The sequence below is a fragment of the Macrobrachium nipponense genome, chromosome 1 (assembly GCF_015104395.2).
Source record: "Macrobrachium nipponense isolate FS-2020 chromosome 1, ASM1510439v2, whole genome shotgun sequence".
NCBI lineage: Eukaryota > Metazoa > Arthropoda > Malacostraca > Decapoda > Palaemonidae > Macrobrachium > Macrobrachium nipponense.
Window position 1 is genome coordinate 189,925,626 of NC_087200.1, and position 15,211 is coordinate 189,940,836.

Genomic DNA, 15,211 nt, shown 5'->3' on the forward strand with positions numbered 1-15,211 from the left:
TAAGGCTCTGGTTAAGCCTAGCAGCCTCGTGGTGCACCTCATTCACAGAGGCCTCTGGGAAGAGGTCCGCACCCTACATGCTGGAAGCTAGGAGTCTATTAGGCTCATGCCTAATAGTTGCCTCCTGCAAGACATGCTTTTGGCAGTTCCTTCTGGCTAAGAAGAAGTCAAAAGCATCGGCTTGAACCGTCTGGAGCTGGGATTTAGCCAGTATTTTGAACAGCGGTTCTGTAGCATAGGACAGGGCAGCCATCTCCGTAATGATAAGGGAGTTAAGAGACCTCCCAAATCTTGTACGGGCATCGAATTCTGCCTGAATAAGGCTATCAGGCATTCTCGGGAGCTTCTCGCCAAACTGATCCATCGCGCAGTCCTGGCTTCAGCTTACCTACTGAGAAAGTGGCAGGTAGGTGAGGTTCTCCCACAATTCTCCGAAGGACGGGAAGAGCGGAGATGTAGATTCCGCCTCCCTCAACTGTGGCATGGGCTCGTCTTTGAGGACTGCCTGTAGAGTTGCTTCTACTACCTTAGTAGCGAACGGAAGAGAAGCCTCCTCTTCCGTGGCGAAGATAGTAAAGGGGCTCTTGAATGCCTGGAGTTTGGTGTTGGTACAGTCCCAATCCTCCAGGCAGTGAACCCATTCCCTCTGTACATGATCCCTACTATATAGCACAGTCTCTCGGGAGATCTTATCCTCTCTATTGAGAGCAGTTACGGTCAGCCTAGCATACCCTATGAAAGGCTGAGTCAGTCCGGGAGGGTAGAACTCGAAGTCCTCAATCCTTCTAGTTCCACACTCCGGGATCGAAATCATGCCATCCTTGAAGGGGGCATAAGCGGCCACTCTCCAGGGATTATCCATAGAGAAGGCTGGTAGGGATTCATAAGGAGGTAGCTGTAAGAGACCAGTGCCTGCTACAGGGGAGCTTGCCTGAGGGGCCTGATTGAGGCCAGCAAAGCAGTCGTCATGCTCTCTAACTCGGTTAGAGAGGTCTTGGTGGATGGACTGACCAGATTGGGTTGATCGTACTGGACAGCTGGGCAAACATTTGCTCAAACTTGGTACCAAGAGAGCCAACCATCTCTCCCACTTGTTGCATCACTACCGCTGAGAAAGTGGTGGGATCAAAAGAGCTAGGTCCCGCCACCCCAACAGGAGTTACCGGAGTAGATCCGGTAGATGCCGGAGAAGGCATTGGCTCGGCCGGAGCGCGAGCCTTCTCCTTAGAAGCCTTGCTTCTTGAGCTCTTTGAATAGGAAGAGCTAGGCTTCGTTTTCACCGCGTCTGCGTAGGAAGTCGTAGACTCCTAGCTGAAGAAGACGACGACTTCTTAGAAGTCGTCTTATGTAGGGTCTTCTGTTCTCTCTGTCCCTTCACCTTCGGGGGTACAGAGAGAGCGGGAGAACGAGCAGGGATCTCAGATCCCGTGAAGCCTTGGAAGGAAGAGGAAGAAGGAACAGGGGAAGAAGATCCAGGAGCGCCCAAGGGTAGACCTTGAGCGCCCGACACACCTACCTCAACCAACAAATCCTCGGCACCTACCGCCATAGGCTCGAGATTAAGGTCCAGGTTGGCCACATCTGGGACCGGCTCCTGCGTCGAGACGGACCCGAACGCCTGCTGCAACCTCCTGCTGGGAAAAATTAGAAGCTATGAGTGGGGCTGCCGAGATGGGGTCCACATACCCCGTCGCCTTGCCTCCGGGGAAGATCTGAACGGCCAGCTTCTTGTCCAGCTATAAGGCTGGCCCTTGGCGGCGTTCTTCCCGAAGCCGCCCACCCAAGCTTTCAGGGTTGCCAGAGCGACTTCCTTCACGGTGGCAGCCTGTAAGAGAAGGCGATATGAAGCTTCTAGCGGCGGAGATACGGTTTAAAGAAGCTTAAAACTAAGGGTTAGTGAATGATAAGACGAATAAATGTCCAGGAGTTAACTTACCCCACCCAAAAGCTGACTCACGAGGTCATAGCAGATGGTGCATGCCTCCAGGTGCCAAACGATCAGCCCGTTGTGGTTAGTGGCACACGGGGCGTGGGTCCTACACTCTTCATTGGGCCGCAAGGGGTCTTACAACGAAGCGTTGCAACCTGGAACCTGGCAGTTGGTAGCCTGTAAGTGGAGAGATACATGAGTATCAGAGTGCACACTTACAGCCTAACATAGACTCCGCTGCATGCCGGAGCATGTAAGTTAGATTAAACTAGAGCCCCGCCGTAATACGTGTGGTTAGCTAGGCGGTTGGTGGGGGTCTGAGGCTTACGCCGGAGACAGGAAAAAGGTTCCAACCAGGTGTGGTGAGGAGCCATGAAACCACGACGGAGAACGACGGAAGATAGTACATAAAATTAAAAATAAAATAAAAACTAAAAGGTCATCGTATCAGTAAGGGTATATCCGTATAGAATGAGGTATAACACTTTCCGTCTACTAGAGGATGCCCCGGGTAAGGAGCGAGCTCTCCTCCGGTAGCGAAAAACAGGATATAGTAGGCAAGCAAACAGACCACTAGTAATTTCCCACCCCGCCCACTGGCGGAGCCAGGTGGACCTATAACCGAAGGGGGTCCCGGCTTCAGCGTCGGGCTCCGTCCGTTAAGGTAGGGGAAGGGTGGGACTGGGGAAAAAAAAAAGGGGGAAAAAAAAAAAGGGGGGGGGGGGATCCCGGCGTGAACACTTCGGACGAGAGAGAGGGGGGGGGGGGGGTAACCCCCCCGGCCTAACCCCCGTCCCTACTACTACCCGCTCGGTAACCCGGTACCCGAGACAAGTGGTCGCCCTAGACCCCAGCTGGTACGGAACTCCTGGCCTCCTCGGAGGGAGAGGGAGGTAGGCTACGTTGTTGTTTGTGACAACCAAGGAGATCCACCAGACCCCTCCCTATCACATGGTAGGGAGGGAGGGGGAGAGGGTAAGGTGCTAAAGGGGACACCGTGATCGTAGGTGGCCTAAGCCGCGATAGCAACACAACCACAGAGGGGCCACGTGAACCAGCCTGTACCAACACATGGCACAAAGCACCTAGGCTAGCCTAACACCCTAAATAACACTGATAAATAATACATCGTAAAAGAAAGAAGAGACACTTTTAAAAGTAAAAGAAGCCCAGGAGGAGGCGAACTGATCCGAAGAACAGTCGACTACTCGGAGCCAGCAGTAGCCGATGAAGAGCAAGAGCTGGGATGCTGGGCCAGAAAAACACAGTATAGCCCTAAATACCAAACTAAGAGAAAATTGGTAAAAGGGCTGTGTCCTAACTATAAAATCGATGTAATAAAACGATGAACGTAAATATAAAAAGCCCATAAGCATAAGATGTCCCAGTATGGGAGACCGGGAAATCTTAATAACACGAGGCGGCACACGGCCGCCACGAGTCAACCAGGAGACCGTATATGACCTATAAAAAGGAAAATACTGGTCCCTGGAAGACTGGAATACCAAAAAATACTACTTATGAGGCACTTAACTTAGCCGAAGCAATTGCAGCACGTTCCATCGTAATTAGGGATAAAATCCAGCGAAAAACAACACAAGTGAAAAAGAGCACCTAGCGTTGTAGAGCTAAAGATTAAGGATGACCGCTAGGGGCGCTGCTGTCCGCGTGGCGTCGGTAGTAGTAGTAGTAGCGGCCGCATCACCCTTTAGTATCAGCTCTCTCAGGTGGGGATTTTATGTTGGAAGGTCTAAATGGTAAATGACTCGTGGTAGTGATCCCACTCGCCCCTATTTCCATACCGACACTTCTTTTATAGAGTGAGCGAGTCAGTTTTACTGACATTTTCTTGATTTTATTTTTTCTCTGGTAATTTTAGATTAATTTTACCTAGAAATAATGAACTTAAGGATATTTCATAGGCCGACACGAGCTGAGCCCAGAAATTGGAGTTGTACTGGGCCCAATGAACTGAGAGGTTGACAAAAGCTTAAACACCTCATTCAGGGACCTGGAAATGGGAAACCTTGCAGGAGTGAGTTATTGCAATAATACTGCCTTGTATGCCATGATTGTTAAAACAGCAAGGCACTTGTTTTCAAAAAGATATATAAGAATCATTCTTGGAGACACTAGAGAGACATGCTTGATGGCAAATATGGGGATATGGATCACAAACATCTGTGACTAGCTAAAATCTGCAAGTACTTGACATCTCCTTCTAAAAATACTTAAAATTAGCTTTTTAAGTAGTAGTTCATGCTAGGCCGAGAACTTCTTAAATCTTATATTTAATTCAGTGTCTAGGACTGACCCAAATTCCTGTTTGGAATCATGTCTAACATCTGTGATATATTGACGCTTCATTAGCGAGGACATCCTTGATATACTGTTCATGATTTCCCTGCAGAAGTCAGCAAATGCAACAAGTTCATTTCCTTATTAAGGAAGCTTCCACAAAATGATTGTCCCCAGGCAGCCATACTGCCTGGCAACCAATGAACTGAAGTCTTGGATGACTCACCATACCCCTCGGAATATATGGACACTTTAGACGGTGTTAGAGGGAGCCTATTAGGATCTCTTCAATAAATGATAGCTCCATGGGAAATAGATTTCCTTCTTGAGGTACATATATCTCTTATGTACAACTGAAGGCTGTGTCCCTGATCCTTCTGGGTTCAGCAGGGCAGTTTCAGCAGCAATATCCACTTCCTGTTCGGTAAAAGGGAGATCTCCCCCAAATTAAGACTCCTCTTTTCCATCAGAGGGGTTGGTCTGGTAGGTAATAGGAACCAATGCATTTGGGTTTGGCCCAACATGGGTGCTGCTTGGAAATTGAGGGAAATATACTCTGCCAGAGTTTTGGCAGAAAGATGTATATACTAGTCTCCTTCTTCTGTACCTTTACTGAAACCTAGGACCCAAAGAGACAGCTTAAAGCGAGCTGTTTCATTCTTAACACTTGTTGCCATATGGAGGAGTAATTTTAGTTTATATTTGACAACATCTACAAAGGTTGTGTGAGAGAGAGAGAGAGAGAGAGATTGGTGGAAGAATGAATGGGAGTGGTTAGATGGCGGTCGGAAGCATGTCTGTTGTGGCACTCTGTAGGTAGTCAATGGAAGTCTGTTACGAGAGTTGTAAACAGTGAGGTGTCTGGTCAAGTCAGTGTTGGTTTTGGCAGCAGTTTTCCTTTGGTGTTTCGTTGTTTGTGTGTTATTTGATAGATTTTGGGGTTGTGAAGTTGTTGTGCGTGTGTCTGTCTGGTTGTGGTGAGGTTAAGAAGGTTGGTGGTGCATTTTCGGTGTCTGTTAGTGGTGGTTGGGGCAGGGTTGGTTTTGGCGGGTTGTTGTACTGCTGTAAGTCGTGTGGTTGTCGTGTTTTTTCAGGCGGTTGGTGTTCATCTATATTTAGTCGTTGGGTTATTTAGTTTTTGTGGGGTTGTGGGTCCCGGGTGGTTGATTTGTGTTTGGTTGTCGGCGGTGGTTGTGTGTTGGCTAGCCTATAGCCTATATCCAGTGGACGACAGCACAGCCTAGTCCTAGGTATCAGAAGCCAGCGGTGAGTACCTGTTTGTGTTTTTTGTTCTGTATGTAGGTATTGGGGCAATTGTCCTGCTGTGTTTTTTAGTGTTAAGTGGAAAGTGTGATTGAGGGTGGGTTTGATAGCCAGACAGGTTAAGTTTATGTGGGGAGGTTACTTGTTTTTTGTGATCCCGCCACATTATTTTTTGGCGCCCGAACAGGGACTGCTGGTGTGGCAGCTGCAGGACAATTGGTCTAGGCTAGTGTTTGATTGGTGAGAAAGTTTGGGATGGAAGGATTGAGTGAGGTGGAGAGGCTGAAGGAGGAGTTAAGGTTGGAGAGGGAAGTAATGAGGACAATTGGAAGTGGATAATGAGAGGTTGAGGGTAGAGTGTGAGGAGCTGAAGAGCGAGTTGGAGGAAATGATGAGGAATGCTAAGGAGTGCAAAGTGGAAATGAAAGAAGAAGTGAAAGGAGCGGAAGAGAGAATGGTTGAGAAAATGGATGAAAAAATTCTTAGTGATGATGAATGCAGTGCAGGAGATGATGAAGGGTTCATGGGAGAGGGAGCTGTAGGGGGTAGGCCTACTGGGTCTTGTGATAGGCCAGAAGTGGTAAAGACAGTGGAAGAGCGAGGTGATGAAACTACGAGTGATGAAGGTAACTTGTTTGTGGTAGGTAAAGGGAAGAAGGAAAGAGACAGGATAAGGATAAACCTGAGGACAAGAATAAGAAGGGGGCTGAGGAAAAGAAGACGATTAAGGGAAAGAAGGTTAGGAAGGATGACGGGGACAAGGATGAGACTAGGACTGAATACATTGGGGAAAAGGGCTGAGAGTGATTTGGATAGTGGTGAGTGGAAACATGGTGGGTAGAAAGAAGGGTAAGAAGAGCGTAATGAGGAGCATGGATGTTAGTATGGAAGTTGATTCACTGTATTCGGACGAGGTTAAGAGGGATCAGAATGGTGGTAGCGAAAGTGAGAGTGAGCGGGAAGTACGAAAGGCTGTATATATGAGAGAGATACCTAGATGTGCACAATACGAGGAATATGGTAGTAGGGACATAGGGGATTTTGTTAAGGAATATGAGAGGTATTGTGAGGCAAAGTATGGGGATAATAAGAGAGTCTGGGCAAGAGAGTTGGGTAGCTTTTTGACGGGATTTTTGTTGAATATGTATGGGGTAGTGATGAGTGTGGGGAATGTGTGTGGGGAATGTGCCTTATGAGAGTGTGAAAGCCAGGATTGTGGAACAGGCGAAGAGGATAAGGAGTAGTGTTAGATATAGGAGAAAACATGGTTTTGATGAGGTAAGAATGAATGTTGGTGAGTCGTTGTCAATGTATGTGTGCAGGTTGGAAACATTAGCCAGGAAAAGTTTGGGGATGAAGGGATAAATGAGTGTAAAGAGTTAGTGAGGAAGTTGTTGGCGACTGTGCCTGAGAGTGTGTATGAGTTTGTAAATCTGAAACGTAAGGAGAAAATGCGATGGACGAATGAAAGGTTGTCGTGGAACGACATTTTGGAAATAGTAGAGGATTATGAGTTGGGATAGGTGTATGAAAGAGAGTAGAAGTGTTAGTATTAGGACTGAAGTGGCTGATGTTATACCAGAGTTTAAGAGCTATAGGGAGGCAGTTTTGGAAGGGCCAAGGCGAATGGCAGAGCGAGTGGTTGATAGGAGCGTTAAAGCCAGTAACGTAAGTATGGTTAGCCCTAAGAGAGATCGGAGTGCAAGCGTTGGAAGATTAGGGTCGGTTAGTCGTGCAACGAGAGCAGCAATGTTACAGATGTGGAAAGCTAGGGCACAGGAAGAATGAATGTCGGTGGGCGTTGGAGCTTGCTTCGGGTGTGGGCAAACAGGGGCATTTGGTGAGCGAGTGTAAGAAAGATAGGGATGTTAAGTGTTACAGGTGTGGGCAAGTAGGGCATATAGCAAGTGGATGTCGAGGTACTCGTGTGACTGAGGTTTGCGGTAATTGCGGGAAGAATGGGCATTATGCTAGGATGTGTAAGGAACAGCGGGCAAAATGTGTTGAATGTGGAATGGAAGGTCATGTGGCGAGTGTGTGTAGGCGAAAGAGGATGAGTCAGGTTGGGAGTTCGTGGGAAACTAGGTACAAAGGGGATTCAGTTGGTGGGTCCTCTGGTGTGCGGTCAGTAAGAGTGATGCATGTGCGTGAAGGATTGTTGCATGAAAAAGGGTTTGGAGGAAGAGCTCATGAATGTATGAGTGTAAAAGTGAGGTGCAAAGGGGTGTGTTTGGTTGCTTTGAATGATACTGGGTGCAGTGTCAGTGTTCTTTTTAAGAATGGATGTGACAAGTTGCGGAGTGAGTGTGAAATTAGGAAATGTAAAGGGGAGGTACGAGGAATAGGAAATTTGGGTATGCCTGTGGTGGGAATGTTGCGTGAAAATGTAGAAATCGAAGGGGTAGTGATGGATGAAGGTGACTTTTGTGTGATCGAGGGAAGGACGTGATAAGTATAGTTGTTAGGATACAGGTTCCTGAAGAAGTGTGGGATGGTGGTCCATCCGAGCAGGAATATGATTGAGTTGCATAGGAAGGGGAATGTACATGGAGAGTTGTACTTGGATGGGAATGGAGGAGTAAAGCAGTAAAAAATATGGAAGGGAGTGCCGTTGGTTGCGAAAGAGAGTGTAAAAGTGCCGCGAGAAGTTGGAGAAGTTGTTAGTGTGAAAGTTGCGTGGCCCGATAGTCTTGGGATTGTCGAGGTGACAAGTGTCCATATGTGGTTGAGGGTGTGGATGCGAACAAGTTGGTAAGAGCGAGTGTGCATGTGTACGATGGGATTTTGGATATGGAGAATCCTCGGGTTTTTGTGGCCTCATTGCCGAGTGTTAGGAAAAAAGCGAGTGCGGGGTATACGTGAGGGTGATTGTGTGGGGTTGTTGTATACGTTGGTGGATGTGGATGACGAAAGATATGTTAGGGTGCGGCGGGTGATGACAGGTAGCATGAAAAAAAAGTGATGAGTGGAAAGTATGATGAGTTGAGAGAAAGAATTGAGGTGGATGAAAATGTTGGTGATGACGAGAGGGAGCGGTTGATGCAGATGTTGTGGGATAGGCGGGGTGCGTTGAGTCAGGGTGACGAGGATTTCAGGGGATCTAAGCTTCCAGAATTCAAGATAGTTTTTTGAATGACGATACCCCCATATATCAGCGTCCCGACACTTTTCTGCGCCCTATTGCCCGAGAGATTGAGGAACAGTGTGAGGAACTTGAGAGAGTGGGAGTGATCGAGAGGAGTGAGAGTGCTTGGAATAGTCCCATAGTCCCAGTACGCAAGACAGATGGGAGTTTGAGGATGTGTGTGGATTACAGGAAGGTGAATGAAGTGACTGTGAAGGAGCGATTCCCGATGAATGTGGTGTCTGATTGTGTATATAAGATGCATGGGATGAGAGTGTTCACAAAATTGGATTTGGTAAGGGGCTATTACCAGATGCCTCTTGAGGAAGGGAGCAGGCATGTTACGGCTTTTTCGAGTGGTAGCTGCCACTATCAATTCAAGAGGTTAAGTTTTGGATTGGCTAATGCGCCTGCTGCCTTCCAGAGGGCGATGAATGTAGTTTTTGTCTGGTTTTGATAGAAGGAAGGTGACTGTGTTTATAGATGACGTTTTGATTGCAAGTGAGACTGTTGAGGAGAATGTGGAACTGCTTGAGAAGGTGTTGGAACAGTTGGAAGAAGTTGGAGTGAAAGTGAAGTTGGAGAAGTGTACGTGGTTGGCTGGGGAAGTGGAATTTCTTGGTCATAAGGTGAGTGCGAGTGGTGTAAGGAAGAGTGAAAAGTTTGTGGTAAAAGTAAAGGAGTTTCCACGTCCCCGGACCGTGCGGGAGTTAAAGGGTTTTTTGGGTTTGATTGAGTTTGGGAGGAAGTTCGTTAGGGATTGTTCGGGTATAGGGAAGCCGTTGACTGAATGGACCGGGAAGAAAAATTGTACTAAACTGAGGTGGGATGAGCGAATGGTGGGAGCATTTGAGAGATTGAAAGAGGAGGCTGCTAGGGACGTCACCTTGGCTTTCCGGACTACAGTGAGGATGCCAGTAAGCCGTTGTATTATGCTGATGCTAGTAAGTTTAGTATGGGAGGATGCTTGGTGCAGATGCAAGAGGTGAATGGGGGAGGGGACAATTGAGAGGTGATTGCGTATGTGAGTAAAGCTTTTAATAAAGCAGAGCTTAAGTATTCGGTGTTGAGAGGAGCTTGCGGCAATAAGGTTTTGTGTGAAAGCGTTGAAAGTGTTTTTGTATGGGGTAAAATTTGTCATAAGGACAGATCATCGGCCGTTAGTTTATATGATCAAGAAGGAAAGTGTGAATGCTAGGATTGCGAGGACAATTGAGGATTTGAGTGAGTTTGATTTTGGCTTAGAATATGTGCCGGGGAGTAAAAATGTGATTGCTGATACGATGTCTAGGATGCATGGTAAGGACAGTGGTGTTGTGAAAAGTGACTGGGATCCGAATATGGTACCTGAGGGGTTGGTTGTAAAAGAGAGGTTTGAAGGGAATGACAGAATGTGTGAATGTTTGTTTTCAGCATTGAAAAACTTGGAAGGTAAGGGTCTGGTTGAAGAGGTACCCGGTAGTGTGAATGAGTTGCGAGAGAAGTTGATGAGTGATGTGCAGAAGGAAGTGGCATGTGCGGAGGAACAGGTGGGCAAGGAGAAGTGTTGCATGAATTGTTGTCAGCAGTAGCTGAGTTGTTTGGAATAAAAGTGTTGTTGTATTTTGGATGGGACAGACCGGTTGAATATCGAGGAAGGGTGAGTACAGGTAATGAACGTGGGGTTTTGATGATTCAGTGCGGGGAACGTAATTGTAATTGGTTGGTTACAAAAAGGGACTGTGAAGGGGATCTGAGTCAGAATTGTGGAAATGGGGAGTTAGCTGAGGATGAATGTGATGAGGAGGATGTGATGTGGATAACCAGGTGGACGTGGTAGTGAATGTGTGTATGCATGGGACTCGAGGGAAAATGGTGACGTTTGTCCAAGTAAATGATAGTGAGTATTGTAGTTTGGTTGACACAGGGGCACAAGTTTCCTTGGTGAGTGGGTCAGTGGTGAGTGAACTTGAGAGATGTGATTGGGAAGTGAAAAGGCAGTCTACAAGTGTGAGAATACATGGGTTGGGACAAGGAAGTGTTTTAGTATGGGAAGAGGTACGGTTAAAGGTTAGGTTGGGGGATCTTGAAGTAATGCATAACTTTATAGTCCATAGGAGAAAATGATATGCCATCTTGTTTTTTAATAGGGATAGATTTTTTGAGGATCCACGATATAGACGTAGATGTAGGAAATGGAATTCTTAGAAAGGGGGGCAGGCAAGTAGCTAGGATTCAAGATGGTAGTGTTTGTAGCAAACTTTGTGGGTATGATTGATATTGCTAGGAGTGAGAATGATCTGTTGAGTGAGGAAGAGATTGAGGAAATGCAAAATAAGTGCCTGGAGATAAGTGTGTTGCGACAATGTGTTTTGGGAGGAGTGCGTGTGGAAGACTGGCCATGTGAGTTGGATGTATATAAGAGGGTTGCTAAACGTTTTTGTGGTGTGCAAAAACATAGTGTACTTTTTGCATCAGGAAGGGGTGTATGACAAGGAAGTGTATGTGCCAGTGTTTTTTCTTGTTGAGTGTCAGCTGTGAGTATGTGTTTGTTGGTGCATGATCGGTTTGGGCATATGGGAAAAAATAAGTTGTGGGAATGCATGAGAGAGAGATTGTATGCTCCTGGGTTGAGTAAGATTGTGTGGATGCTGTCACGTGTGAAGACTGTCAGAGGGGAAAGTATCAGAGTGTGCATGCAAGTCCACCTGTGTTGCGATTGCAGATGAAAGAGCCGTTTGAAATGCTTGTGATTGATTGTGTTTCTTTGCCCAGGACTGCGAGAGGACACGTGGGGATGATTGTGATGGTGGATCACATGAGTAAATTTGCTTATGTGGTTCCCATCAAAGATAAGAGGAGTGAAACTGTTGCACGAATGGTGGGTCAAGTGATGTTGCCAATGTGTGTGTGTAAGCCGGCAAAAATGTTGAGTGATAATGGACCTGAGTTTGTGGGATGGGAATTTGAAGAAATGTTGAAGGAATGGGGTATTGTGCATGTGTATTCTACTCCGTATATGCCCCAGTGCGAATGGGTTGGCTGAAAGGACTGTTAGGACGATGACTGAGATTTTGCGAATGATGAGTAAGAGCGACAAGGATTGGGATATGTATGTAGGACGTGCAGTTTGGGTATATAATGCCACACTGCAGAAGAGTATAGGTATGTCTCCTTGTAAATATGTGTTGAATTTTGAAAGGATTGTCAGACCGCGGTTGGGTCTGTCAGAAGGTGATCGGGATTTGTGGAAGAAAGCGAGTGAAAGGTTTGAGAGTTTTAAGATTGGGGATAAGGTGTTGAAAGAGGTGGTTGAGATGGGAAGAATGAATGTGAATAAAGTAAGGGAGAAATTTGAAGGGCCTTTTGAGATTTTGGAAGTGGACCGAGTGGATTGAGTTATGTTTTGGGGAAATTGCGAGTAGGTGGGGGACTGGATGAGGTTAGGGCACACCATAACCAGCTCCGTAAGTGGAGGAAGTACCACACTATGTTCGGGAGAATGCGATGAGTGAGTGGTTGAGGGTGAATAAGTATGAGCCGACTGTTGGTGAACAAATTGGTCTGGGAGATCGACAGTTGGTGTTGGTTGAGTATGGAAGAAAACAGAAGAGTGTGGAGAGAGGAAGTGGAAGGGAAAAGCGTGAACGGCATGGTAAAGGGGTTGGTGGTAGGGTGCAAACGGTTGATAAAGCGTGTGCTACGGATGACTTTGGGGGAATGAATGATACTTGTGGTGTATGTGGGTTTGAGTTGACAGGGACAAGTAAGACTTCAGTGAGAAGGAAACTGAATAGTGAGGAGGTGGTTGATAGGATGGATAAGTCTTTGCAGGAGTTTGACAGAAGTATGGATGAACTGAGTGGTTTGGTGGCCGAAATAGGGGAGATGTTGGAACCAGAGTTGGAAGACATCGGTGAAGTAGTGAATGGAATTTGGGAGGATGGTAGTGAGGGAGATAATGGGAGTTTGAAAGAAAGTGGTTTGGAAGAAGTGAATGGCGATGTAACTGAAAGAGAGTATGATGGTCCTCAAACAAGATCCAGGGGACCTGCATCTGAGCATCCTTGGGTGTTGCGAAAGGCAATTTAGTGTGGATGTTGTGAGTGTAAGGAGATGTTGTCAAATGTAATGGGGGAGGTAACATGGAGGAGTAATTTTAGTTTATATTTGACAACATCTACAAAGGTTGTGTGAGAGAGAGAGAGAGATTGGTGGAAGAATGAATGGGAGTGGTTAGATGGCGGTCGGAAGCATGTCTGTTGTGGCACTCTGTAGGTAGTCAATGGAAGTCTGTTACGAGAGTTGTAAACAGTGAGGTGTCTGGTCAAGTCAGTGTTGGTTTTGGCAGCAGTTTTCCTTTGGTGTTTCGTTGTTTGTGTGTTATTTGATAGATTTTGGGGTTGTGAAGTTGTTGTGCGTGTGTCTGTCTGGTTGTGGTGAGGTTAAGAAGGTTGGTGGTGCATTTTCGGTGTCTGTTAGTGGTGGTTGGGGCAGGGTTGGTTTTGGCGGGTTGTTGTACTGCTGTAAGTCTGCTGTAAGTCGTGTGGTTGTCGTGTTTTTTCAGGCGGTTGGTGTTCATCTGCATTTAGTCGTTGGGTTATTTAGTTTTTGTGGGGTTGTGGGTCCCGGGTGGTTGATTTGTGTTTGGTTGTCGGCGGTGGTTGTGTGTTGGCTAGCCTACAGCCTATATCCAGTGGACGACAGCACAGCCTAGTCCTAGGTATCAGAAGCCAGCGGTGAGTACCTGTTTGTGTTTTTGTTCTGTATGTAGGTATTGGGGCAATTGTCCTGCTGTGTTTTTTAGTGTTAAGTGGAAAGTGTGATTGAGGGTGGGTTTGATAGCCAGACAGGTTAAGTTTATGTGGGGAGGTTACTTGTTTTTGTGATCCCGCCACAGCCAGAGCATGTTACAAATTTTGCACGCCTGGCGACCATCCATAGTATTTCCCTTTTATTCCTACAAGATCTATGTTTATGGCAGGTAGTATTGGCTGTACTGCCAAAAAGTGGACAGAGAAATTTGTTGTAGCACACGTAATCTGTGGGTCTTGTATAATAGCCCTATAGCGATATAAGAATAAAGTATTTATTGGAAGCTCCTTAGTACTAACCATCTATAAATATTGTATGAACAATATATATACTTAAGATACTACAGGCTAACTTGGTCACAAGTGTGTAATTATAGTATAATATTATAATAATGATTATCCTTACATTCATGGATACTACCATTATTTTGTTTGTTTCACAAATGTTAATGTGCTAATTACTTGTAATAACTAAGGCAGCACAACTAACATGAATAAGTTGGCTTGGGCACAAGTACGTAATCATATTGCTGTACATACTCTGTTATCCATGATATGAGTTTTTGTCATCTTAAGACAATTGTCATGTGTTAGAGATATAATTTACTACATAAATTTTTTGCTTTAAAATTAAATTCGAGGAATGTTACGTCATCCATTAGGCCAAAGCTGACTATATACTGTAAGTCTAAATTGCAATTTTATGGTTTGTTTGCCGGGCCTAGGCTACTCACAAGTCACCGATAAAATATTTGTTTACATCCGCGCGTTACGAATTCATGCATTATTTTGTGATGATATTTTCTCTGTGTTGCTTTAATCGTTTTACAATGTGTTATATACCAAAATTATCGCAATTTAGTTTACATTACAACGAAAAAAAAGTAACTTGTTACCTTTAACCGTTTTGCGCATAGTGCGATTTGAATACAATTATATATGAAATTTTGTTTTCGCGCTATCATATATCACATTATTTATATATGATAATGATAATTTTTTAATTTCTGATGGTTGCATACTAAACTTCAGGCAATGACAAAAAAAGGAGCCAAAAATGAACTCTTAATCTTGAAAACTAAGCACGCTGTGATTTTTTGAAAAAAATACTTTTTCTGCTTCCTCGCTCACTCCGAGACTGCCTCGGCACATGGAAGACGATTTTCAATATACCCCTTCGGCGTTTAAGGGTTAACAGCACCATGAGGCAAGCACTGTAAGTCCGGACTGACATAACCCGAACCTGAAGTAACCCAGGGGCTGCCTGTACTTCACTTTGTTTCCTTTGTTTGGTTTTACGTACGACCCTCTGCAGGGATGATTCCCTCTCTGGCAGGCCCTTGTAGGTTTTCAAAATAAGTTTCTTGTTATATTTTATAATAATTGTCTTTTAGTGTTTTCTCGTCTATTCTGACACAAGTTCCCTGATATTGATGCTAAATAGGAAACATTATCTCGAAAAACTATTCAGCTTGGTAATTAATTATTATAGTAATTTACCAATTGGTTTTACTTAACACCTAGGTTTGGAAGCTGAACATGATTGAAAGTTGTAGCTTAGCATAACTACTAAGTAGCTCAGGTGGACCCTATTGGGATCCCTAACTATTAAGGTAGAAGGTCATACGTATACCAAAGATCTTTAAGGACAGCACTGTTTAAAAGTATTACTTTAATGTAATAAAACATTGTTTGTCAGCTAGCAAATACAGTAGCCTAAAAAAAAAACTTAATTCTGGTTCTGCAGGAGACATTGGCTCCCAAATTCAGCGAAATACATTACTATCGGCTCCCAAATTCAGC

General features: G+C 45.3%; 2 protein-coding genes across 4 annotated transcripts in view; both read right to left on the minus strand.

Moving 5' to 3' along the window:
• The window catches only part of LOC135219943 (farnesyl pyrophosphate synthase-like), a 375,303-nt gene that overhangs the window by 237,629 nt on the left and 122,463 nt on the right, over positions 1-15,211 (minus strand). The gene's annotated exons all lie outside the window — the stretch shown is intronic.
• Positions 1-15,211, minus strand: part of LOC135219942 (threonine synthase-like 2) — a 159,145-nt gene that overhangs the window by 92,676 nt on the left and 51,258 nt on the right. The window lies entirely within an intron of this gene.